The sequence below is a fragment of the Stomoxys calcitrans genome, chromosome 1 (assembly GCF_963082655.1).
Source record: "Stomoxys calcitrans chromosome 1, idStoCalc2.1, whole genome shotgun sequence".
Taxonomy (NCBI): Eukaryota; Metazoa; Arthropoda; class Insecta; order Diptera; family Muscidae; genus Stomoxys; species Stomoxys calcitrans.
Window position 1 is genome coordinate 182,588,575 of NC_081552.1, and position 26,413 is coordinate 182,614,987.

The 26,413-nt window shown below is 40.1% G+C and overlaps 1 protein-coding gene across 9 annotated transcripts in view; it reads right to left on the reverse strand.

The window, feature by feature from the left end:
- Window positions 1–26,413, reverse strand: part of LOC106084962 (alpha-tubulin N-acetyltransferase 1) — a 171,866-nt gene that overhangs the window by 83,627 nt on the left and 61,826 nt on the right. Inside the window, exon 1 of one of the 9 annotated variants that reach the window (XM_059360753.1) lies at window positions 17,839–17,998. The exons of the other annotated variants lie outside the window; for them this stretch is intronic. The gene's annotated coding sequence lies outside the window, so the exon portion shown is untranslated. Of the gene's footprint in view, window positions 1–17,838; window positions 17,999–26,413 lie in introns of those variants that run through there. 9 annotated transcript variants of the gene reach the window in all.

The window sequence follows — 26,413 nt, forward strand, 5'->3', positions numbered from 1 at the left end:
GTCAAAGATGTCTCCTGGTCTTCACATCCTTAAAACCCCCCAAAATGGGCATGAATGTCCAACGTCACAAAATGGGTATCAAATGAAAGGTCTTAGGAAGTTGACTACGAATCTGGTATACACATTTCCGACAGAGTCTGGGACCGGCCCATGCACTAAATACCCTTCAGTAGGACGTGTAGTTCTATCGGGATAATATGGGAACTAGACGAAAGGTCTCTGACAGTAGAGTTCCAATCTAATGTTGATATAAGGATTCAAGTATATGGGTTACGTCCTGCCGTTCAGCAGGACATGTAGATCGGAACAATAAAGGACTTAATTAAATGGTCTTAAAAATAATATGTGAAGGCCGATCAGGATAGAATAGGACAACAATAAAAGTGCTTTGGTCGTGTAGCACACTTTTTGCCCTCAAATTGGGATGGACACAGGAAGGACTTGTGGATCTTTAAAATTGTGCTATCCCAAGTGGCCTTTAAATATGATTTTGAAAGTAGATAACCAATACAAAAAAAAAATAATTTGTGTGGATTTAAACGAGACTCGTAGCCCTGAATATCTTGGTCACCAGCTTAAATATGCTTAAAGTAAACTCCATTTTTAGAAACCCATTTTATGGTGTTGTTGTTGTAACCACATTTTCATATGGAGGTGGCGATCTTCGTCAAGCTCCTGTAGGGCAGCAAACTCGTTCCGGTCCAAAGGAGCGATCGCCGCGGGATCTGGCTGGCCATTGGTTATTCAAAGGCGCCAATAACTCGCCTTGTCATATCGAGCAGCATAGGCACTCAATATTTGTGCAAGAACCGGCCTCTCATTGAGACTCTCCGCTCGATACCGCTGATTGTCGACGACTGCCGTTGCTGATTGTCTGCCGGTTTGACAGCTTTTCGGCCGCAAAGTCGAAGTCAGTACTTGGCGTAAGACAAAGATCAGGTAATATTTCGAAATACAAAAGCTGCCTTTTGGACCATCCGTATTTTTATCCAATTTGTCTTAAAATTGAAAAAAAAAATCTACGTGAAAATTTTATATGAAAATCAGGTGTCAGAGATTGGAGAAGGAGCGTAGAAGATCGAGGTGCTGGGAAATCTATTCTTAGTTCGACTTATGGAACAAGTGTTATGTCAGCGGAAATAGAGTGTTTTCTGAATTGACGAAGTATCAGTGGTTCGCCATTATAAAGGTCACGGTCAGACGGACTGACGTACATAAATCGAAGTTATTGAGTAAGCTCCCGGCAGAAAAATTGCCTTTTTCGGCCCATCTGTTCACCGACACACATGTGAAGCGGGCGGATGGTGTTTGTATAACGGCGCAAAAAACGTGGTTTTCGAAGCGCTGAAGGCATAGCGATCTATCTATCTATCCCTGATAGATAATTTATGGTTACACAAAGTGGAGGCATGTAAAAACTAGTTTTTTTTCTTTACCACAAATACAATAAAAATAGTAAAAAATGCCATAATATTTTTATCATCCAAGTTTGTAATCAAGTCGAGGTTTAGCCTTTTGTTTTGGATTTTCTACAACGTATGTGGTTGCAATATTGGGAACTTGATTGACGTACATACGTAATCAAAAGTAAACAAACCCACTTACGCTACCTTCCTCCCTCTCAGTTATGGCACGGATGTGATGGGAAATACGTTTTTCAATTTTTCCTATTTACGTATGACTGTGCATGTGGCTTTTTTTTTTGTTTGTTTTGGAGGTGCAGCCTCCTAGATTATGAGGCATAGTTTCAAAGAGCGATGATGGATGGCCGTAGCAGATTATGTGTGAATGTTGCTTTTAGAAAGATCAATGAACATTAATTGTGATTTGATTCATAGTTGAATATTTTAAATATATACATATAATAATTATGAGATTATATTCTTTTAAGAATCCTTAATAGTTAGTCATGTTTTTGTAGCTATTTTAATATTAGTTTTACCGTGGTAAGTTTCTCATTAATAAGTGTCAGCTGAATAAATGTTGGAAAATCACTTCTGAACACAAACGAATGAAAGACGAAGATAAAGTTGAGACCAAATTCCCTCAAATGCTTTTACAAATAATCATGCAATATGAGTTACAAACTTCTGCATCATCGGTGTCTCTAACACTGAGGATGCAAAAATACGATCTGAATTGCCAATAACTTATAAAGATCTTTGCAAATCACAAACGTCAAATAAGTAACAAGTAAAAAGGCGTTAAGTTCGGCCCGGTCGAACTTTGGATTCCCGCCACCTCGGGTATATATGCAAACCACCTTCCGTCATAACCCGGTGAAAAATGCATAATTTCAGCGAAATCGAATTTTAAATTCGCAAGACTTTAAATCGAGAGATCGGTCCATATGACAGCTATATCCAAATCTGGACCGATCTGGGCCAAATTGAAGAGGGATGTCGAAGGCCCTAACACAACCCACTATCACAAATTTCGGTGACATCGGACAATAAATGCGCCTTTTATGAGCCCAAAACCTTAAATCGAAAAATCGGTCTAGCTATATTCAAATCTAGATAGATCTGCGCCAAATTGAACTAGGATTTTGAAGGTCCTAACATAACTCACTGACTGATTTCGGCGACATCGGACAATAAATGCGCCTTTTATGGGCCCAAGATCTTAAATCGAGAGATTGGTCTATATGGCAGCTATATCCAAATCTGGACCGATCTGGGCCAAATCGAAGAAGGATGTCGAAGGGCCTAACACAACTCACTTTCTCAAATTTTGGCAAAATCGGACAATAAACATTAAACTGGCGGATCGGTCTATATGGCAGCTATATCCAAATATGGACCGATTTGGACCAAATTGAAGAAGGATATCGAAGACCCTAACACAACTGACTGTCCCAAATTTTGGCAAACCGGATAATAAATGTGGCTTTTATGGGCGTAAGACCTTAAATCGGGGGATCGGTCTATATGGGGATTATATCAAGATATAGTCCGATATAGCCCATCTTCGAACTTAACATGCTTATGGACTAAGAATCTGTGCAAAGTTTCAGCTCAGTATATCTATTTTTAAAGACTGTAGCGTGATTTCAACAGACAGACGAACGGGCATGGCTAGATCGTCTTAGATTTTTACGACGATCAAGAATATATATACTTTATAGGGTCGGAAATGGGTATTTCGATGTATTGCAAACGGAATGAAAAAATGAATATCGGTACTTTACGTAAAAATATTTCTGACAAATCGGGCTAAAATTAAACTTCTTGGACCGTAGAAGACTTATCAAGAAATCGGTTGATATTGGAGCTATAACGTGTAATACACCGATTTGGGCCATACCTAACACGCATATTGAAAGCCATAACAGAACACTATGTGCAAAAATTGATCCAGATCGGAAAACGGGAGATCGGAATGTATGACAGCTATAACAGTTTATAGACCGATTTAGATCGTACTTGACGTGGTTGTTGGAAGTCGGAGCAAAGCATTAAGTGCAAAATTTCAGCCAAATCGGATAGCAATTGCGGCTTCCAGGGCCTCGAGATCTCAAATCGGGAAATCGGTTTATATGGGAGCTGTATGAAATCTTAACTAAAACGACCCATTTTCAAACCCCAACGTCCTACATCATTCGTACGTGTTCGTTATAGGAGAGGCACATCCCGTAGTGCCTTCTCCGCTTCTGGTCCGTGCCTGGATTGAAAAGAACCGCGGACCATGGTTCTGTTCGGTTTTCAAGAACCGCCTCCATCATCGGTCGTTGTCGGTTGTCGAGATGTAACCGGTGCATGGAGTGGGTACATTTCCGATTTTGCTCTGGCCTTACGTCGCTACGGGAATATAGTCGCACTATATATGTTGCAATGTGCTGTGCGAACATAGACAGCAGCGGACCACAAGCGTCGTCGTTGTCGCCTTCTGCGTCCTCGTCGTCGGACTATGTGACTCCCCCCGACCTCTCCGGTGCGGCAATATACGCAACAGCAGCAGCCCAGCCCCAATTGTCAGGCCAGTGTCGTGAAATGTATCATTTTTGCAACTAAACTGCAACGGCCTCCGTGGTAAGATCGATGAGATTGCGGATTTCATTAGTCGGAAAAATATATTGGTCGCAGCGATCCAGGAGACAAAGCTGACCAACACCTGCATCTTGCACAGTTGTCATGGATACAACGTGCTATGTAAGGATGGCTTAAGGAATAGAGGTGGGGGATTAGACTTCGTGATACACCATTCCGTGCAGTATAGACATATCCCGCCTGCGCCTGGTGCCAGTGACCCCAACATGGAGTGCATGGGGATAGCAGTCAGGTCCGGTACTACCGAGATAGAGCTATACAAGGTGTACATACCGCCGGTTGGTAGTTGTGACCCAGTTAATGGCCAAGCTTACAAGCCCGACATAAGTGGGCTACTGTGTGGCCATAATCGTTTGATTCCCGGAGCCTTTAATGCGCATAACGTTTCATGGCATTTTCCCCTAGGTACTTGTAACGACCAGCGGGGCATAGCTTTGCCGTTTTGTATAGTGAATGAAGATGCTCCCACTAGAATTACGAGGAGGTTTAGCAGCTCGCCTGACATTTCCATTGCATCCCCTAATCTCCTGAGTGATTTTACCTGGGAAGCCGTCATTTCTTTGGGATCAGACCACTTCCCTATAATTCTCACCATCGACCGACCATAACCTCTGAGCACCGGACGTTTATCAATCAAAAGAAGCCGATTGGGTCGACTTCAGCGAAAGCACCAATCGCCGCTTCAGTAAACTGTCACACCCCTCGGATGTGTTAGTTGACGAGAGGAAATTCCGAGACATCATTAATGCAGCAGCCTCTCGTTTTATACCAGCAGGTCGAATGCCCCAAGTGCGGCCCAATTTCCCGGCGCAGGCAGTGGTACTCGCAGACTAGCGTGATGGGATTCGTTGCACGGACCCCACTAACCCCAGAATCAGCGAGCTGAATTTGGAAATTAATAGGGTACTCGACGAACGTAATCGAAATTTGTGACTGGAACACTTGGAGCAATGTAACTGAGGTAACGGTTTAGGCAAGTTGTGGTCTACTGTTAAGTCACTGTCGAACCCTGGTAGACGGGATGACAGTACCTCAGTTACTTTTAACGACGAAACTGTGACTGATTCGAAGAGGTGCGCCAAGTTGTTCAACCGTCAATTTATTGTGCATCCCGAGAGTGACAGGGCAAGGGGAGAACCATTCGTCATATCAGAGGTCTCCGGACCGAAGAGCAGCCATCACAATTTTCCGTGGACGAAGTTACGAATTTAATCCGTGGCGCCAAGTCATCCAAGGCCCTAATTGGGCTCCGACGGAATCTTTACATTGATGTTGAAGAATCTGGTTTAACCCGGAGTCGAGTACTTTACTACTGTCCTCAACCTGTCTTTGAACACTCTTATAGTTACCGATGTCTGGAAAATGGACAGAGTGATTCCGCTACTGAAGCCTGGAAAGGACCCAAGTTTGGAGGAGTCTTACAGACCCATCTCCCCACTGTTACTAGTAGCCCAGACGATTGAGCCATTACTCCTCCCGAGTCTCGTTGGAGAATTTCCATTCGCCGAGCATCTGCATGGAATTCGAAGACTGCATAGCACAACAACTTCTCTGCATGCCATCACCGCACACATTTGCTGTGGCTTCAATCACAGGCCATGTGAAAGGATGGTCCTAGTGGCAATGGACCTATCGAAGGCATTCGACACGGTCAGCCATGCCAAACTCTTTGATGACATCACCAATACGTCCCTCCAGCCAGACCTGAAACTCTGGGTCGCGAATTATCTGTGTGGTCGCCAGTCTCTTGTGGAATTTAGGGATAAGAAATCGAAACACCGTAGAGTGAAACAGGGAGTTCCACAAGGCGGGGTGATATCTCCGGCATTGTTTAACCTCTAACTATCCTCCTCCAGACGGCATAGAGATCGTATCATATGCGGACGATTTTGCGATCGCATTCGTCGAACTTGATTCTTATTTTCTGTAAGCAATCTGCAGATATCTGTCACCAAATCTTCAGGAAGCTGAAAGTTATGACTGACGGAGTGATAATTCCGACCATCAAGTGTCACATTTAACAGCTCTTACACATTCTCCCCACATGCCACAGCAATTTGAGATAAAGTCAAAAGCAGAAACAGTTCCTCAAGTCACTTGCCGGCAGTAATTGGGGTGATGACAAAGAAACTTTGTTGAACACGTACAAAGGAATTGGCCGGTCTGCGGTAAGTTCTGCAGCTTCAGTGTGGTCTCGTCAGATTTGCGACAAGCAGTGGAATAATATGCAGATCTGTCAGAATGCCGCTTTTCGAACCACGACAGACTGTCTCCTCAGTTCTCACGTGAACCTCCTTTATCAGGAGACAAAGATCTTACCAGTGCGAAGACTACATGCTGTCTAAGCGTTACCTTCTGGGCTGTTATCACAGAGACCATCCAAATCATCATCCTGTGGATAGGTATTCAACGACCAGAAGCCTCAACGTAGATCTACATGATCTAGAGTGTGAAGTTTAGCGCTACAAGAGAAAACCTATAAATTAAGCGGCGTATCAAGCGGTAGCAGATGCGGAGCATAGCTACCGGGTGAATGTGGTCCTTGGAGAACGACCACCTCCCATTGCATCTGAAGAAATTGACCAACCCCAGCAAACCAAAGTAGTTCTAGGTCAATTGCGTTCCGGCAGATGTAGCCGCCTCAACTCCTACAGAGCAAGGATTGATGCCGACGTGCAAGATGTATGTCCCGATTGTAACCAGGGACCGCACGATACACGTCACCTGTTTAACTGTTCAGCCAGACCCACTCGACTCAGACCCAGACCCTTCTGGACGCACCCCAACTTAGTCGCAGAACTCCTAGATCTGGATACTCAACAGAATCAAGCAGACGAAAGATAGAATACAACACACTGCTACAACAACAACTTAAATCAATGAGTAGTACCTGTGCCAAATTTCTAGCGTCTAGCTTTACGCGTTCTACCGCTATCGTGATTTTCACTGACGGACGGACCAAAATGTTTTTCCTATAATAAGTCGCATTTTCTTTGACGCCAGGCAATATGAAAACGATTGGAGACCGGTCACAACAGCCCTTACAATCACTTGAGATGGAAAATTACTTCGAGCGCCCGATCGCAGGCTCAAATTCTCATATGTGCGCTCGATTAAGTTAACAAGATCATTTTCCGAATTTACGAATTCCTCAATTGGGAATTTTTCTTGTCAGTAAACACGATGTTCGGCAACGCTACTACTCTTATTATAACGATTTATGGTGCGATATACAAACGTTTTGTTCACTTTGGAGTGTCTGAGTTCTCCAACAATAGCCCGTTAGGCCAAACATAACGAATTACACCTGAACTCCATCACGAATAACTTTCTTTTTTTAAACAATCTCGGAAGCAAATGCTTTTGGTGGCCTGTAAACATTATAAGATGGCAAGAAAACAAATATCATGTGGCAGTCATTTCTAGTGTGGCAGATATATCAATGTGAACTTGGCAACACTTCGTAAGCTACCCGGTAGAGTGTGGGTAAGAATTTTACACTGATTACGTATCTCTTCATAGATAATTCTTATCGGACCCTCCTTATGGTGCCTCCATTAGAAATGACCATCATAATCTTTATTCTTAAGGTTTAGTTTTTATTTCTAATCTTCAATACATTTTTTAAGGCCATAAAAAACACCACAAAACTGAGAGTTCCTTTCGCATAAACCTTAATTAAACACCTAAATATTTTAGAAAAAAAAATACAAAAAAAATATACAAAATTGGCTTAACTAACATTTCATGCTATTCACTCATTTCGTGACCATTAAATTAAAGCAAAACAAATATGAACGAAATTATTTTTAAGATCCATCCCAAGCCTTACGTTATCATCAACCTGAGTCAATATTAAAATGAGTCGTTGTGAGTTGCCTTCGTTTGGCTTGTTTTGTTTTTGGCAAGTGTAACAAACATGGCTTAATGGTTACTTTGGTAATAATTCTTAAATATTGATTTCACAAAAAGGCGCCAAAAACTGTACCACTTTGGCTTGGGCCATTAAGGACATGCGGGCAAACATGGCGTTGCTATTGCAGGTGCTATGTCGTCCTTGATTGTTGATAATATTGCCTTACCTTAAGACACCTAATTGACTCTTTCAGTTTTATTACCCTCATTCACAAGGTTAGCAGAGTTGGGTTGTGTGTTGTATAGGAGGATGTTCGCCTTTATTTTCCAAAACGGTATGTGTAGTTTTGAACAAGTGTTAAAATAAATAAAGCTGTTCTACACCCTGCATATCAGGATAGGCAGTATGCCATTTCGTTTGAAATGAAAAATTACAAATTTCAGGAAATGATGCCTTAAGACAAAATTAAACCAGTAAGGAAGGGCAAAAGTCGGGCGGTGCCGACTGTACAATACCCTACTCTTACCCAATAAGTACAATGTGGGAGCTATATCCAATTCTGAAACAATTTTGATGCACCTCGGCGGATGTTTTCAGATGGTTTATTAAACAATCCGTATCAAATTTCGAACAAATAAGTGCAAACTGTCATAACCACGGTTTACAAAATGACCAAATGACAACATTATTGCAAATTACCCAAAATCTGATGAACATATATATGGGAGCTATATCTAAATCTGAAACGGTTTAGAGCAGATACTGTGATAAACGTTGAACAATATTTTTCCAAGATTGGTTAATAAATGCGCTTGCAGTGGCTCTTGGAAACCAATTCAGCAGTAATGTCGAGCATCATAAGAAAGTCCCTCCTGCCAAATTTCGGGAGAATCGGTTAACAACTGAGCACTTTATTGCAATATTTCTCAAAATCGGACAAAAATATATATGGGAGCTATATCTAAATCTGAACCGATTTGTAACAAACTTCTCAAATATTGTGGCAGTTGACGAGAAAAGCGTTGTAGAATGTATTTTCAAGATTGGTCAGTAAATGCGATGGCAGTGGCTCTAGAAGTGAAAATCGGGCGATATACATATATGGCAGCTATATCTAAATCTGAACCGTTGTAGAATGTTTTTTCAAGATTGGTCAGCAAATACGATGGCAGTGGCTCTAGAAGTGAAGATCGGGCGATATACATATATGGCAGCTATATCTAAATCTGAACCGATTTTAATGAAATTCACGAATAATGTCAAGAGTCACAAGAACATCCTTCCTGCCAAATTTCGAGAGAATCGGTTAACAACTGAGCACTTTATTGCAATATTTCTCAAAATCGGACGAACATATATATAGGAGCTATATCTAAATCTGAACCGATTTTGAGCACACTTCTCAGGTATTGTGGTAGTCGACGAGGAAAGCGTTGTATAAAATGTTGACAAGATTGGAAAATAAATTAAAGCTATATACAAATCTAAACCGATTTTACCAATTTCAATAGGCTTTGTCTCTAGGCCAAAAAACATGCCTGTACCAAATTTTAAGACGATCGGATGAAAACTGCCACCTGTACTTTGTACACAAATTAACATGGACAGACGGACAAACAGACATAGCTAAATCGAATCAGAAAGTGATTTTGAGTTGATCGATATACTTATCAATGGGTCTATCCCTCTTCCTTCTGTTATAATACCCTGTACCATAGTAGTGGTGTAGGGTATAAAAATAAACAAAAATCAAGCAAATCTTTTTCTTAAGAAAACTTACAAATACAAATTTTGGCCATGAACATTCCACTAAGCAACAGGGGCAAACATCTCACATATCAATGAGTGCAGTCCGATTCAAGTTTTAAGCTCAATGATAAGGGGCCTCCTTTTTATAGCCGAGTCCGAACGGCGTGCCGCAGTGCGACACCTCTTTGGAGAGAAGTTGGTGTGGTGGTGTGGTGTGGTGTGGTGGTGTGGTGTGGTCCACTCCCAAATATCTTTCATTGGAGCCCCATATTGCCATGGTCGGTCAATATGTTAGGTTTGGGGTGGGACGTGCCCCCAAACACTTGGCCCTACATTTGGATATCAGATTCGTTTTCTACTCTCAAATACCTTTCATTTGAGCACCATATTGTCATTGTCAATTGATCTATGTATCCCTTTGGCTCGTTTTTGGGTTGGGGAGGACCCTCCCCATAACCACAATTTTAAAAAATCCCAGATCTCGGATACGGGTGGAACGACTCATTGCGATATTATGGTAAGCTGAAAACAAAATCTTGGTAACAAAATTTAGGGTGGGGTAACTGAGGGTACCGCCCCAAACCCCGCCAAGGGGATACATAGACCAATCATGACAATATGGTTGTTGTTGTAGCCACATTTTCATGTGGAGGTGGCGATCCTCGTCAAGCCCTGTAGTTGAGCACGCTCGTTCCGGTCCAAAGCACCGATCGCCGCTGGAACAGGCTGGCCATTGGTTAGTTAAAGGCACCAATATTTCGCTTTGTCATATCGAGCATCATGGAAGCCACCGTAGCGCAGAGGTTAGAGTGTTCGCCTATGACGCTGAACGCTTGGGTTCGAATACAGGCAGGACCATCAGAAATTTTTTCAGCTGTTGTTTTCCCCTCCTAATGCTGGCGACATATGTGAGATACTTTGCCATGTAAAAACTTCTCCCCAAAGAGGAGTCACTCTGCGGCACACCGTTCGGACTCGGCTATAAAAAGGAGGACCCATATTATTGAGCTTAAAGACAGCAGTCATTAAAAAGACAGCACTCATTGATTTGTGAGAAGTTTGCCCCAATCCCTTAATGGAATGTTCATGGGCAAATGCCGCCCTGCATCTCACTGAAACTCACCGCTCGATACCGCTGATTGTCAGCGACTGCCGTTGCAGCTACTCCGTATGGAGCATTCCACTATCCGTAAACTGTGGATGTGCCAGGTAGCTCGCAACTAAGCTTCTCTTGACAGCACTAAACATCACATAGAACGGACCAGCTTGTGTGGTGCTCACAGCTATCCCATGTCGGGTGTGGTAGTCAAAAAAAGGTGTTTGAGAGTAAAAAGTCTAATATCCAAATTTGGGGCCAAGTGTTTGGGGGGACGCCCCATCCACAAACCGGACATATTCAGCAACCATGGCAATATGGGGCTCAACAGAAAGGTATTTGGGAGTGGAGCACGGAATTTATCTCCATTTTTAAGGCCAAGTGTCTGAATGGTCACCCCACTCCCAAAACACCCCCAAACCGGACAAAAGAAAAGTATTTGGAAGGATAGTACGGAATGGATGTCCATTTTTAGGGCCAAGTGTCTGTATGACTATCCCACTCCAAAAACACCTCCAAACCGGACAAATATGGGGCTCAAAAGAAAGGTATTTGGGAATAAAGCTATAAATCGAGACTAACTATCCTCCATACACAGAGACAAACTATACATGTTACAAACACATCCTCTACAAAACTTAATGAATTAGGTTAATGTTGAAGGGTATATGTGATTCGGACAGGCCATATTCACATATTCTAGTTCATTTTATTCTACTATTCCGGCCCCACCTTGAAATGGTCTAAAGCAATTCAGCTGTGGCTTTTGCTATTGTCGGTTGTCGATATTAAAAGAAATGCATGTGGGAAATTTTAAAACTGTTAGCCCCTTGAATGTTGTTGCTGTTTACCAATTAAAAGTTTTTTGATGTGAATGTTTAATAAACCTCTTCTTTATACTATACACCGGCATGCACTTTTTGAGAACACTTTTTTTTTTAGGTGGAAAACAAGACCTGAATGGGTTAAAGTAGAAATGACAAGATTTTTTGATATTTCATGGTAAAAATGGGTAAATTAGTTAATAAGGTTTTTAGAAGGGGAATAAGGGCGTTCCGTTACAATTTGAAATTGTCTTCTATTAAAAAAAAATAATTAAAAACATTTTTAACAATTTTTATAAACAATAATACACTCATAGAAAAAATTCTGCTGATAATAGCAGCCACTTTCTGCTGACTGTAGTTATGTTAGCTGCTATTACAGCATATTATAATTGCAATTTTTGGAAAACGAAAAAGTTGAAAAAATGGTAAGATAAAAATACAGATATTTTAACATTTTTTTTACATTTTTCCAAGTAAAACTGTGCTGAAAAAAACAAAAAAAAAAACAAGTAAAATGGCATTAAGTTCGGCCGGGCCGAACTTTGGATACCCACCACCTCGGGTATATATGTAAACTACATTTCGTCATAATCCCGTGAAAAAATTTAATAATTTTTGCACCCATAGCAGCTTTGTCGAAATACCAAATTCATCACGAACATTGAGTGGTCTAATAAATACAAGTCACTGTTCAATTTTTTGCAACAAAATATTGGTCATTTGGGCAGCTATATCCAAATATAGACCAAATATAGAATCATATAGGACACCGATGTCGAAAAGCCTAACATAAGTCACTGTGTCCAATTTCAGCAAAATCGGATAATAAGTGCGACTTTTATGGGGCTAAGATTTAAATCGAGAGATCGGTCCCGATCTGGGCCAAATTGAAGAGGGTTGTCGAAGGGTCTAACACAACTCTCTATCCCAAATTTCAGCAAAAACGGATAGTAAATATAGCTTTTATGGACCCAAGACCTTAAAACGAGAGATCGGTCTATATGGCAGCTATATCCAAATCTGATCCAAATTGCAGAAAGATGTCGAAGGGCCTAACACAACTCACTGTCCCAAATTTTGGCGACATCGGACAATAAATGCGCCTTTTATGAGTCGGCCAATAGGGCAGCTATATCCAAATCGGGACCGATCTGGGCCAAATTAAAGAAGCATATCAATATGGCCTAACACAACTTACTGTCCCAAATTTCAGCAAAATCGGATAATAAATGTAGCATTTATGGGCCTATGACCCTAAATCAGCGGATGATCTATGTGGGGGCTATATCAAGATATAGTCCGATATAGCCCATCTTCAAACTTAACTTATGAACAAAAAAAGAATCTGACAGACGAACGAATTTGGCTAGATCGTCTTAGACTTTTATGGTGATTAAAAATATATATACTTTTTAGGGTCGAAAATGGATATTTCGATGTGTATCATCAAAATCGGATGAAAAATGCTCATTTTATGGGGAGATCGGTCTATATGGCAGCTATATCCAAATATGGTCCGATCTGAACGATATTCAACAAAAAGGTTTAGAGGGGTACCGGAACTTGCTGTGCCAAATTCTCATTCATTCTCATTACACAATAGCGGAAGATCAGTATATATGGCAGCTATATCCAAATATAGTCCGATCTGTACCACAATTCGCAGGAATCGGTAGGGGTCTACCAGAACACACTGTGCTAAATTTAAACGAATTGGGATGATAAATTAATCTTTTATGGCGTCAATACCCTATATCAGGAGATCAGGTGGTCGGTCAAAGGGCAACTATATCCAAATATAGTCCGATCAGAATCGCACTTTACAAAAAATGAATAGGGGTCTACCAGAACTCACTGTGCCAAATTTCATCAAAATCGAGTAAAAAATTACCAACTTATTGCCTCAAGACTTTGAGTCTGGAGATCGGTGTATGTAGCAGGTTTATATACAAAGAATACGAAATCATCAAAAAATGTTTGAAAAATGTTTTTATACCCAAGATATCTGCAAAATTATAAATACCCAAAAAAGGAATTTATTGGGTATTTACCCTCTACCCATTTTGTTTCTCTTACTCTCACCACTAATACTCCCACCTGTGTGGCTTTGCATTCATGCCTATAACGAATGCTTTCGAAAAAAAACAACAAAAATTTGCGGCGTTTATGCTTCTTCTTTTTTTTTGAAAATTAACACCTCGTTTTCATGATTTTTTTAAGGAAAGCTAATTTTTATATATATTCGTCGCTTCTCTGGAAAAATATCTTTCGATTGATGCCCAATTCATTAAAATCCATGAAGCCGTTTGGCCGTTTAATAATATATATACTAACCACTCTCCGCAAGATGGCGCATTGATGAGTTTAACATTAAAGGCAGTATAAGAAAACGAAATTTCGTTCGTTGTTGGGAGAGAGAGAAGAAGAGAGAATCTTCAACATAAAGATGATATCTTTAAATTAAAGTCGCTATAAACTAAAGGACACAACCTTTCGTTGCTACGCGTACAACCTAGGATTTAAAAACATACTATATGCTAGCGAATACCGGCGTTTCAGTGCTTGGAGTATTCAGAAATAAAAATTCCTCCTAAATCTGTAGACCAAACTGCGATGATTGTAAAAATCGATTTATGATTGCGTTGCTTAGCACTTTTCTGCACATTGCAAAGTTATAGCAGCCAGATAAGGGGTCGAGGACGTATAAATAAAAAAACAAGGAGGCACGTTTAACACGTGATTTGTACAATGTAAAATGATATTTGTTTATTTGTCATACTAGACCTGTTTTATTTTCCCAATTCTATAATCATTCATTTGACGCAGTCTAAAGTACACGTGCCCATAATGAAATCAACGTAATCTGATTCAAACAATGTGCTTGGCAACAGACTACCCACCTACTACGAGATAAATAAAAAGTAAAGATTTAAGCTAACTTCTGTTCTCTTCCAGAACAAACGTAAATACTCGTAATGCAACTGTCGACATAGTATCTACTTGGGCATGCTTACTCGTACAAAGACACATACATGTAACTATGTTACACACACATTTCATAGAGTAGTATTTTGCAATAATTTATTTTCATCTACGAGTACGTACCCATTTAGTAAACAATCTTGTTGTTGTAGATTGTTTTTCTCATTTCTGTTCACATTTTGCTTTCGTTTCCATTGAAAATAATTGTTTTTGTTTTTTAATTCAACGTATTCAATTTCATAAGCTTCCAACTGAACCGATAACATACATATAAATACTTTTTTGTTCTACCGTTTTGCTGACGTTATACATACCCCCAATGAAGTGCATTATTGCATCGATGTGATGATATTAAGATTCATATTGACGTACATACATACATCTTAACAAATACGTACATCATGCTCTAATGAATATGATATATACTAGCACATTTCATTAACATTTTTTTACGTTTTCTCTACAACAAGAAAACAACTATTTATTTTGCCATTTAGGAAATTATGCACTGGAAAAATATGTTGTCCTAGGTAAACCCAAAATTTTATTCAAAGACAAAGAACTAATTTTAAAGATGCCCATTACTTCAATTTATTAAGGAAACATTTCCTTTGGTGAAAGATTTTAACTTAATATTAAGTTATTTTTATGCCCTCCACCATAGGATGGGGGGTATACTAATTTCGTCATTCTGTTTGAAACACCTCGAAATATGCGTCTAAGACCCCATAGAGTATATATATTCTTGATCGTCTGGACATTTTATATCGATCAAACCATGTCCGTCCGTCGAGAGCACGCTAACTTTCGAAGAGTAAAAGATAGACGCTTGCAATTTTGCAAAAATATAACTTATTAAAGAGGGTCGGTTGGGATTGTAAATGGGACAAATCAGTCCATGTTTTGATATAGCTGTCATATAAACCGATCTTGGATCTTGACTTCTTGAGCCAATAGAGATCGCAATTCTCTTCCGATTGGGTTGAAATTTTGCACGAAGTGTGCTGTTACGGTTCATAACCTGATATAGCTCCCATATAAACCGATCTTGAATCTTGACTTGTTGAGCCACCAGAGGTCGCAATTCTCATACGATTTATCAGAAATTTTGCATGAAGTGTTTTCCAACAACTGTGCCAAGTATGGTTCAAATCGGTCAATAGCCTAATTTAGCTGCCATGTATACAGATCTTGGATCTCCACTTCTTGAGCCAATAAAGGGCGCAATTCTTATCCGATTTAACTGAAATTTTGCATGAAGTGTTTTGTTATGACATCCTGTGCCGAGTATGGTTCAAATCGGTCCATAAACTGATATAGCTACCATATAAACCGATCTTGGATCTTGACCTCTTGAGCCACTAAAGGCCGCAATTCTTTTCCGATTTTGCTGAAATTTTGTACAACGGTTTCTCCCATGAACTTCAACATACATGTCCAATATGGTCTTAATTGATATATAACCGCAATTCTTATCCGAATGGACTAAAATATTACCCAATGACTGCTACTATGGTCTTCAACATTCAATTCACGTATGGTCCGAATCAGACTAGAACTTGATCTATCTCCAATAGCATAACAATTTTTATCCATTATTCTTTGTTTGCCTATAAAGAGAACTCAACAAATGCGATCCATGGTGGAGGGTATATAAGATTCGGCCCGACCGAACTTAGCACGTTCTTACTTGTTCCTACAACGTATTATAGATCTTAAACTGTGCATAATAGACTTCGATAGTTAGCAGCACCAAATTTTTACGTCATATGGTATATTCATTGAACCTTTGAGTGGAGCGGACGTATTTTTATTTCGCTCCGCAAGTATTTTCTGTACCTCGTAATAGGTAGTTATTTTCGGAGAATTTTTTTAAGTTACTCAAGAATAGCTACGATAGTGTTATCCATAAAGCGGTTTGATCTGCGTCTGTTTCCAGTGGAACGGCAGATCTAAAGCCCCGGAGAAGTTTTAGTGGTATCAGGCAGTAGCATGTTGTCTGCTACTGAGACCACTACTGGTGGAGCGGTTGCGCCAGGCTCCACTAGCCGACAGACGAGAGGTCAGCAAGGGCATTCCACAAAGACGCGCGGTTCGCGCGTCCTTATAATTTGCCTAGGTCATCGGCCTTCTCAGGCAAACCAATACGAGTCCTAAGACTCTCACCGAAAAGGAGGGAGACTCCCTTAATTAGACTCAGAGATTCACTGAACGGTCTACACCAAAGGCACACGGCTAGATTCGGCTAGAACGGCACCGCAGTCAGCAAAGGGGCTGCAGTAACCTGGGGACATTCCATGCCCAAAAGAACTAAGGCGAACAATAGTTATACGGGGCCTAAGACCTTTGCTAAGATCGCTTTATGACTTTCAACATCCATGCCAAGAATGATCCGAATCAGTTCATAAACAGATATAACCCCCATATAAACCAATTCTCGGATTTGACTTCTTGAGCCTCTAAAAGCCTCAATTTTCATTTGATTTGGCCGAAATTTATTTAACAAAGACTTGTGTTGCGACTTCCAACAACCATGCTAAGTATGATTTGAATCGGTCTATAAACAGTTATAGCCCCCATATAAACCGATCCCCGGATTTGACTTCTGCAGTCCTTAGAAGCTTAAATTTTCAGCTGATTTGACTGTAATTTAGCCCGAACCCCTATCTTATGACTTACAACATCAGTGCCAAGTTTTATCCGAATAGGTCAATATGGTGATATAGGCCCCCCTAAGTACCGATATCCCGATATGACTTCTTGAGACCAAAATAATTCAAACACAAACTCAATAATAAGGGTACATTTTTAGCGGAATCCATGGTGGTGGGTACCCAAAGATTCGACCCGGCCGAACTTAGCACGCTTTTACTTGTTTTTTTTTTCGGCGGAAGTGGCTTTGATCAAGTTTACAGGCATAAATCTGTACCAGAACGAATTTCGTATGCTACTTTCAAAATGGATCTGGCAACCGTCAAGATATAATAAACACAGGTATTGCGTGTGTAAGCATAAGCAGACATACAATAAACATATTGGTTGCCCAAAAAGTAATTGCGGATTTTTAAAAGAAAGTAAATGCATTTTTAATAAAAATTTGAATGAACTTTAATCAAATATACATTTTTACACCTTTTTTCTAAAGCAAGCTAAAAGTAACAGCTGATAACTGACAGAAGAAAGAATGCAATTACAGAGCCACAAGCTGTGAAAAAATTTGTCAACGCCGACTATATGAAAAATCCGCAAGTACTTTTTGGGCAACCCAATAAACCTCACGCTTTATCTCCGAAAGGAAAGCATTGTTTTTTATTACACTTATTGTATTTAAAGAAATTATTGTTTTTTATTATACAATATATATTGAAAATTCGTTCAATGGATCTGATGCAAGCTTGTTACTAACGGGTCTTACACAAAATATTCCCATTAGGAATGTGTCAAACAAACTGAGCTCAAAAACGGCTTGGAAACAACTAATCATAGGGAAAAAGAAAATACGAGTTTGCAAAAAACTCTTGCTAGTTTTCCCCTACTTGATATCAGTGTATGATTAATTTGCATGTGCTGCCAGGGAATACTAAAGACGTAGTGCCAGTGTACATAAACAACTATCGAAACTAACATCTAATTACGAAAACTCAAACACTCAATTGACATGAGCCATTACTCACTTGTCCCACTCATCTTTGGGGTTATCGAAATTTATTTCGTTTTATATTTTCCGCTATGGAATGCAGGAGGGAGGCAATGCGGATAAGGATGCAAAAAGTGAAATCACAAAATGGGTTGACTCTATAGGGGAATTTTTAGAGATTTTTGTAGTCACGGTCGTATATGAGCCCAGTCAGATGTAGCATGGAGGTGGGCTTCCATCCAATAAATACCCCCACATTGGGTATTTGTCCAAAATACATCAACTAAATACCCAATGTGTAGGTATTTATTGGGTAGATGGCCATCTCTGGTTATGCACAATGATGACCCCCCAACTAAGGGGTCACAAATTAATATTTCGTTACATTGCAAATGGTATAATAAGTGATTAGTTATCCCCCTTGGTGATGGATGTTAAACATATAAACATTTGTTCACACGGTGTTGTTATTACGTTTTTGTGTGTTGTACTTGAAATGCCGCCCTCTATTGTTTACATGGAAAATTGCGTTCAAAAGACAAGGGGGCATTGCACGTTGAGCGCGATTTTCTTTATTTTCTTTAATTTCTTTTCAAATACTTTGCCTATACGTAATATATCTTGGTAATGCGTCTTTCTAATTTAATAAAATAATAAAAACACAAAAGCAAACAGTAATTTTCACGCTCGAATGATGAAATAGCTGTTTGTTTACAATATTTAATTCCCTTTATGACAGAGGGACAGACGTGTAAGTGCAAATAGTGTAAATACTCGCACTAACGTAAACAACTCAATTTAACCATAATCTCAACGCGTGCATGTCGTAAAGTAGAAGAAGACACAACGAAAACGTTGTATATGATTTTTATCTTTCTTTGTTAAACGCAAGGGGTGAAATAAATAATGACAGTCGCTGCAGTGCATAGACATTCCACCATTGCATTGCTGTGTAATGAAAATCAATTGAAGCTAAACAATAAATAAATGGCATGTGATCGATTGTAGAATTCTGAAAAGTCCCACCTATAAATATCAATAAAAACTAAAAACAATATCTGATGGAGAGCGGTAGTTTTTGTAAGAAAGTAAAATACAATACAGACAATAAATTAAGAAACAAAAATGAACAGGTAGGAATACCTTACTTTCGTCCGTAGAAATGTGTATATACTCTTTTTCTTTCAATAGACATAAAAGGAGATAATTTCATGCAATAGACATAAAAGGAGATAATTAGACGACATAACAAAGGTCTACATGAAAAATAGCACCATATTCGGAAGATCGGTTACACTGGCAGCTATGTCAGGTTGTGGACCGATATGTTAATACTTTGCATGAAGAAAAGATGTCATAAAAACGCCATTGAAATCGCCATAGCGCCCTCTAGCGGCACAAGAAATCAACTTGAGAGACTAGTTTCTATGAGATCTATATCAGGTTATGGGCTAATTTGAACAGCAGTTGACATGGATATTGGAACATGATGTGCAAAATTTCAGGGGCTCCAATATTCAAACTAGACAGTCACTAAAACCTACTAGCTAGGTTTTGTCAAATATTGAGATCTTGGGTGTGTTGCATCCTGAATGTTAGGGTTGTCAGGAGAGCAGGATTCACGGGGCAGGTGAATAAATGAACATGAAGTGACGGGCATTGCGTGGTTCCTGGTAACATCTAGCACCTCGGCACCTATCCTAGCCTAAAGCATTTGAAGCGGCGGCATCTGCCAGAACGTAGTTGAGTCACAGAACTACTCTGACTTGCCAAAAGATGTAAGTCAGATGGCAAGGGCGGCAGATGGTGTACGAAAACGCCAACGTACAGTGTTGTGATTTCATAGTAAAGTTGGCCAAAAATAGACGGAGTTAATGACGTAGGTAGATGAAACTTGGCACAGATAGTTGCTATTATTATAGAAGACTTAGGTCTAAAAATGGGCCATATATGTAGGTCAACGTTTTGGAGTTAGTCCCATATAGACCGAACCTCGGAGATCACAAAATGATTATTTTCTATCCGATTTGCCTGAAATTTGAAACAAAGACTTGTTTTGGACTTCTTCCCACCCATACCATGGGCCAAATCGGATAGTGTTTCTATATAGCTACCATATAGGCTGATCTCCCGATTTATGATTTTGGCCTATAAAAGACCTACGACCTCGTTGTTTGAAACCGATTGTGCTGAAAGTTGGTTCAGTGAGTTGTATACCACCTCTCACAGCTCATACCGAATATGATCCAAATCGGACACAGCTACAATATAGACCGATCTTTCGATTTTGGGAATCGGGACCATAAAATACATATTTTTTATATTTTTATTTCCCTTTAACCCATTTCTCTTTGGAACATACCTACTATGTAGGAAGTCAAAATAACTCACTGCATGCAAAATTTCAGCAAAATCGTATAACAATAACGGCTTCACTCCGTGCAAAATGTCAGCCAAAAGTGTCAAAAACTGAGGCTTTTAGTGGCTCAAGAAGTCAAATAGAAGTAACACTTTATATGGGAGTTATCCAATCCTATCCTATGGTGGTGGGTTTAAAATGATCAATAAGGAATATGCAGCTGATACTTTGACAGGTTTAACAACATACATTTTATACCCACAACCGAAGGATGGGGATATATTCATTTTGTCATTCCGTTTGCAACACATCGAAGTGTCCATTTCCGACCCTACAAAGTATATATATATTCTTGATCGCCGTAAAAATCTAAGACGATATAGCCATGTCCGTCCGTCTGTATGTTGAAATCACGCTCGTCTCTAAAAATTAAGATAATAAGTTCAAACTTTGCCCAGATTCTTTTTCTTTTTGCCATAGACAGATTAAGTTCGAAAATGGGTTATATCAGACTATATCTTGATGTAGTCCCCATATAGACCTATCTTCTGACTTGAGGTTTAAGGCCCATTTAGGCCGATTATCCGATTTCGCTGAAATTTGGCACAATGTTAGGCTCCTCGACATTCGTGCCGAGTATGTTCAAGTTTGGGCTTTATTTGGATATAGTGTCATCGCCCGATTTAGGGTCTTGGGCCTATAAAAGGTGCATTTATCTTCGTATGCTCAATAAATTGACAGTTTAACAAGCTGAGGATCTTTTCGAATTTGTCACTGCCTCTTCTCCAAAAACGACCCAGGTCTTATCATTTTTTCTGCCGCAGTTCGAGAGTGACTTGATAGAAGATCACAGCATACTAATACCGGCATCTAAAAAACTAAGCTCTAAGTGCTCTAGCAATAGATTCCGATCAGGTTCGTTAACAACCCAACTATTTTGCATATTCAGTTCCCAGATTCTAAGATTAGCAGGATCTGAACGGCCGTTTTAGTGTTTTGATACCTTTGCCGATGTTGCTTAATGGAAAATGCATGGTTAATTGGTAATTTAACAGGTCTGTTGAGACAGTGGAGAGGTCTGGTGAATCTGTAACTGCATTCTATAGTACGGACATCCTCATTCTCAGGCAAAATGTTGAGCTTATGGCATTCTAGTGGGGGCATCCTCACTCATCAGGCAAAATGTTGAGCTTATGGTTTTGCCAAATCAATAATTCATGATGAACATTAAAGGTGTTATAGCCGGAAAGCAGCAAACTGATGTGAGGCTTATAACCGCGAGCATAACTACCATCGGGGATATACACACTTGGCGCAGCTCTTTCTCCACAGTTTCAGACTTGACTGCCATCGCCAGAAATTCTATGTAGGGTTGTCTAGCATATTGCACAGGCGATGTAGGTCTAAAGTACACGAAATGGTTATATCAAGACATTTTCTTGCCTCAATTTCGTTTTTTATTCTTACGCAGCATTTTGTAGCCTTGACAAGTATGCAAGCACCATATGTCAATGACCATTTTGGTATTCTAACCCATGAAATCCACGAATTCGTCTATCTTTCCTAGCAGACCGTCGCAGTTTATTTGCCAGATGGATGCAATTTTCTGTAGATTTGGCCACACGGCTGATAGGGAGGGGCACCTAGTCAGACGACGACGTCGTTTGTGACCCATTTCTGACTTTTTTGGTATATTCGTTAAGTCAGAGCACGTGCGGAAATGCAAACACTCCATGCACTGGTTTAACCTCACTGACACCGATCGATAATAAATGGTGGTCCCAACAACAGGAACAGACCCAGGTTTATTCTCAATATCGACACGTACCATGGGCGGCGCATGGGGTCTGGGACACATCTGCAAAGTCGCCGAGATCGAAGCAAAACCGACTCCCACAGATTGAAAATGCTGTGGCCCTGCCCCTATGGACATACACCTAAACCAGTAATCGGTTTGTTTTGCACTTTAAATACTAAAAAGAAACTTCGAAAAAATCTGGATCAGATATTATGAGCGACTCACAAAATCCCTAATTGTTCTCCATTTAACGCCCCTATGCTGGTTCAAGTGAAGTTTTGTGTCCCCACCCAAGTGTCGAAGTCTGTTAGCCATAATAGCCGAGCAATGTCATAGGAAATGCTCCCACATGCCCTGCTATCACTCGACGCACCTATTCTGCATAAGTGCTCTCGTAGTCCTATATGTCCCGTTATGAAACTGAAAGCCATACACCAGAGGTGGGCAAATATATACACACGCTAATGCACATATTAGTGTACGTGTACAAGAGCATAAGCCCATGGGCTTGGAAATATTACGCACACTAGCACATGGCACAACGCTGTTATACACTGACCTCCTTCTTACTTCCTTTCAGTAGTAGCATCGTCTTCTCAAGATCCGGATCTTCCCATAGGATTTTATTCGTTCGTCGCCCACGCACTAAACTCGAATTAACTAAGATTACTGGCAGCAGTCCTCAGGCCTACACGGCCATATCGTCTGCCTCCTACTCCGCTATAGCCCGGCACCCAAACAATGCAGATCGTGCCATCCTCAGAGAAAGCGTTCCTCTCCTTTCCTACACTTCAAGACTTTTCGGGACATTACCGTCCTGGTTGTTAATGCCCTGATGGCCCGTTTACCTCCCGTGCACGCAATGTCCTCGCGGTCTGTATATGTACTATTGTCAGGCAATCGGAAACAAATCTCAGTCTCAGGATCTGCAATGAAGACCCCCAGGCCACTCTGTCCCCTAGCTTTGATACATCTGTACAACATGAACTTCCAGATGACAACACCTCATCCTAATGCTACAAATGCAAGATTGCCCATGAATATTCCATTAAGGAACAGGAGCAAACTTCTTACATCCTTTTAATGCTGCCCGATTTAAGTTTTAAGCTCAATGATAAAGGACCTCTTTTTTATAGCCGAGTCCCAACCGCGTGCCGCAGTGCGACATCTATTGGGGAGAAGCCATGTAGCTTCTATGCATGCCATAGTACCTCATAAATATGTAGGGCATATCAAACGCTGAAAAATTTTTTTTCTTATGTTCCCGACAGGATTCGAACCCAGGCTTTCAGTGTCTATTGTTTATTAATTGATTTTTCAACAATCAATCTCAATAATACAGCTGTTCTCTCCCAGTTACTTCTTTGATTTGTATTCGATTGCCAAGTTTGCACAACTCTGATATGAAAAAAATAAGAAAAAATTGCATCAGAAAACAAAGGAAAGGCAGAAGCCGAAGCTAATGCAAGCAAGTTGTTATGGTGTTTTTCGGTTTATATGTTATTGTAATTTCACGTTCACACTGTACAACAACAAATGTAGGCCATTACCATAAAACGGTCAGTTTGGAGACTAAGAAAAAGAATGGGGGGAGAGGGGGCAGAACGAAAGTGTAAAGCGGGGCTTTGTACGATGAAAAACATACAAAATTCATACGGATAAATTATTAACAAGCTACTCAGTTGAGGTTGAACGATGACAACAAAATTAAAATTCAAGTTGTCAGGTATTGGTCGAGGGCAATGGACTGAGTATGTATGAAATCAAAGAATACCCTACAAAAAAAACCTCATGTACGTTGTGGATTAAAAGAATTGAAAATAAAAAGAAGGAGTTCATAACTTTAATACAAAAAAGAAATAGAAAGTAAAGGGTGTGTCTTTGCAAAACAGCTGTTTAGAATGTTCGATAACAAGAGATCTATGAACTGTCAAGGTCATTGTTATAATGTGACTCTTTGTTTACATTTGCTGTTATCGATATTATCACTAAAAACAATTGGTTAATAGCAACAGAACCGTTGATTGAGCAGATTGAGCAAAAGCGCAAATTTGAAGCAGGGAGAAAATAATACACTTTCACAGAGAAGAAATTAAATTTCTTTGAAAAAGCAAAATTCAAAATTTAATTTTTATAGAAAATTTACCGAACCGGGCGCGCTCCACTGCACCTTCTTTTACTTTATATGAAGCTAAATTTTCCTTTGAATATTTATTTTCGACAATTAAAGAGCTTTTAGTGAAGTACCATGCCACGAAAATAGTATACCGCTTGACTAACAGTTTAGCCCTGAAAATATATCAGCAACGTGCTCTATTCTCATATATCTATATATCATTTATTTGAACCCCGTATTGATATTGGCCTCGAGATTGGATGTCAAATTCGTTTTCTAATCTCAAATACCATTCATTTAAATCCCTTATTGCAAATGTCAGCAAATATGTCCGGTTTGGGGTATGTGGCCTAAAAACTATGAATATGGTCTGTCTTAAAGACCCAAATTGTCTTGGTGAGCAAATACGTCCTATTTTGGGGTTGTTATGTTGGTGGGACGTCCCCTAGACAGTTGTCCCGAATTTTGATATCGGATTCATGGTCTACTCCCAAATACCTTTCATTTGAGCCCCATTTTTCCATAGGGGTGTTTTGAGGGATGGGGTGGCCACTCAGTGATTTGGCTTTGAAAATATATATCAGATTCGTGTTCTACTTTAAAAAACCTCTCATTTGAGCCCCATATTGCAATGGTCAGCAAATACTTCCTATCTTGGGTGGTGTTATGAGGTTGGGTTGGCCCCATGGACACTTTTCCCGAATATTGATGTCATATTTGTGCTTTACTTCCAAACACCTTTCATTTGAGCCCCATATTGCTATGGTCGTAAATTTGTCCTCTTTGGGGATGTTTTCGGGGGTGGGCGACCCCCAAGCACTTAGTCCGACATTTGAGTATCAGATTCGTATTCTACACGCAAATACCTTTCATTTGAGTCCCGTATTGTCGTGATTGGTCTATATATATATGTGGTAAGTTTTTTGATTGGGGTGGCCCACCTAGGTACCCCATCGGAAATTTGGATACCGAATTTTTGTTTTTAGGTTACTATAAGAGAGTTCACAAAATTTGGCTTAAATCGCACCACCCATTTCCGAGATCTGGCGTTTCTGAAAACTAGGGTAAGGGGGAGGGTCCGCCCCCCTTCAGATATCAAAAAATGTAGTGTCCTGTGTAAATTTCAAGAATATCGGTTCAGCCGTTTCTGAGTCTATAAGGAACACACAAACAAACAAAGAAACACAATTTGATTTTTATATATAAGCCGAACCGGGCCCGCATCGCAGCGCCTTCTTTAACGCTTTTATACCTTTTAAGCCGTATATTGCAGTGATCCATATAAAGGTCCTGTTTTGGTAGAGTTTTAAGATGGGGACATATCGCCCCGAATGTGGATCTCAAATTCATGTCATGGAAGCGCAGAGGCAAGCAAGTCCACCAATGATGCTGAACGCGTGAACTCAAATCCCGGCAACAACATTGGAAACATTTTAAGTGGTGGTTACCCCTCTTTAGTTGGCGACATTTGTGAGGTAAAAAGGAGGTCCTTCATCATAGAGCTTAAACTTAAATCGGACAGGACTTATTGATATGTGAGAAGTTGGCCCCTGTTCTTTAATGAAATGTTTATTTGCTCTACTCAATTGTATCTTTCTTTGGACTCGTCTATTATAGTGGGTAAAAAATATGTCCGGTTTGGAATGTATTTTGGGAGTAAGGTGACCACTTCCAGGTGGGAGGTAGAAGGCCACCGTAGCACAGAGGTAAGCATCTCCGCCTATGACGTTGCACGCCTGTGTTCGAATCCAGGCGAGACCCTCCGAATAAATTGTCAGCAGTGGTTCTATGCCATGTAAAAACTTCTCTCCAATAAGGTGTCGCACTGCGGCACGCCGTTCGGACTCCGCTTTAATAAACGAGGCCTCTTATCATTGAGCTTAAAACTGGAATTGGACTGCACTCATTGATATGTTAGAAGTTTACTCCTGTTCCTTAGTGGAA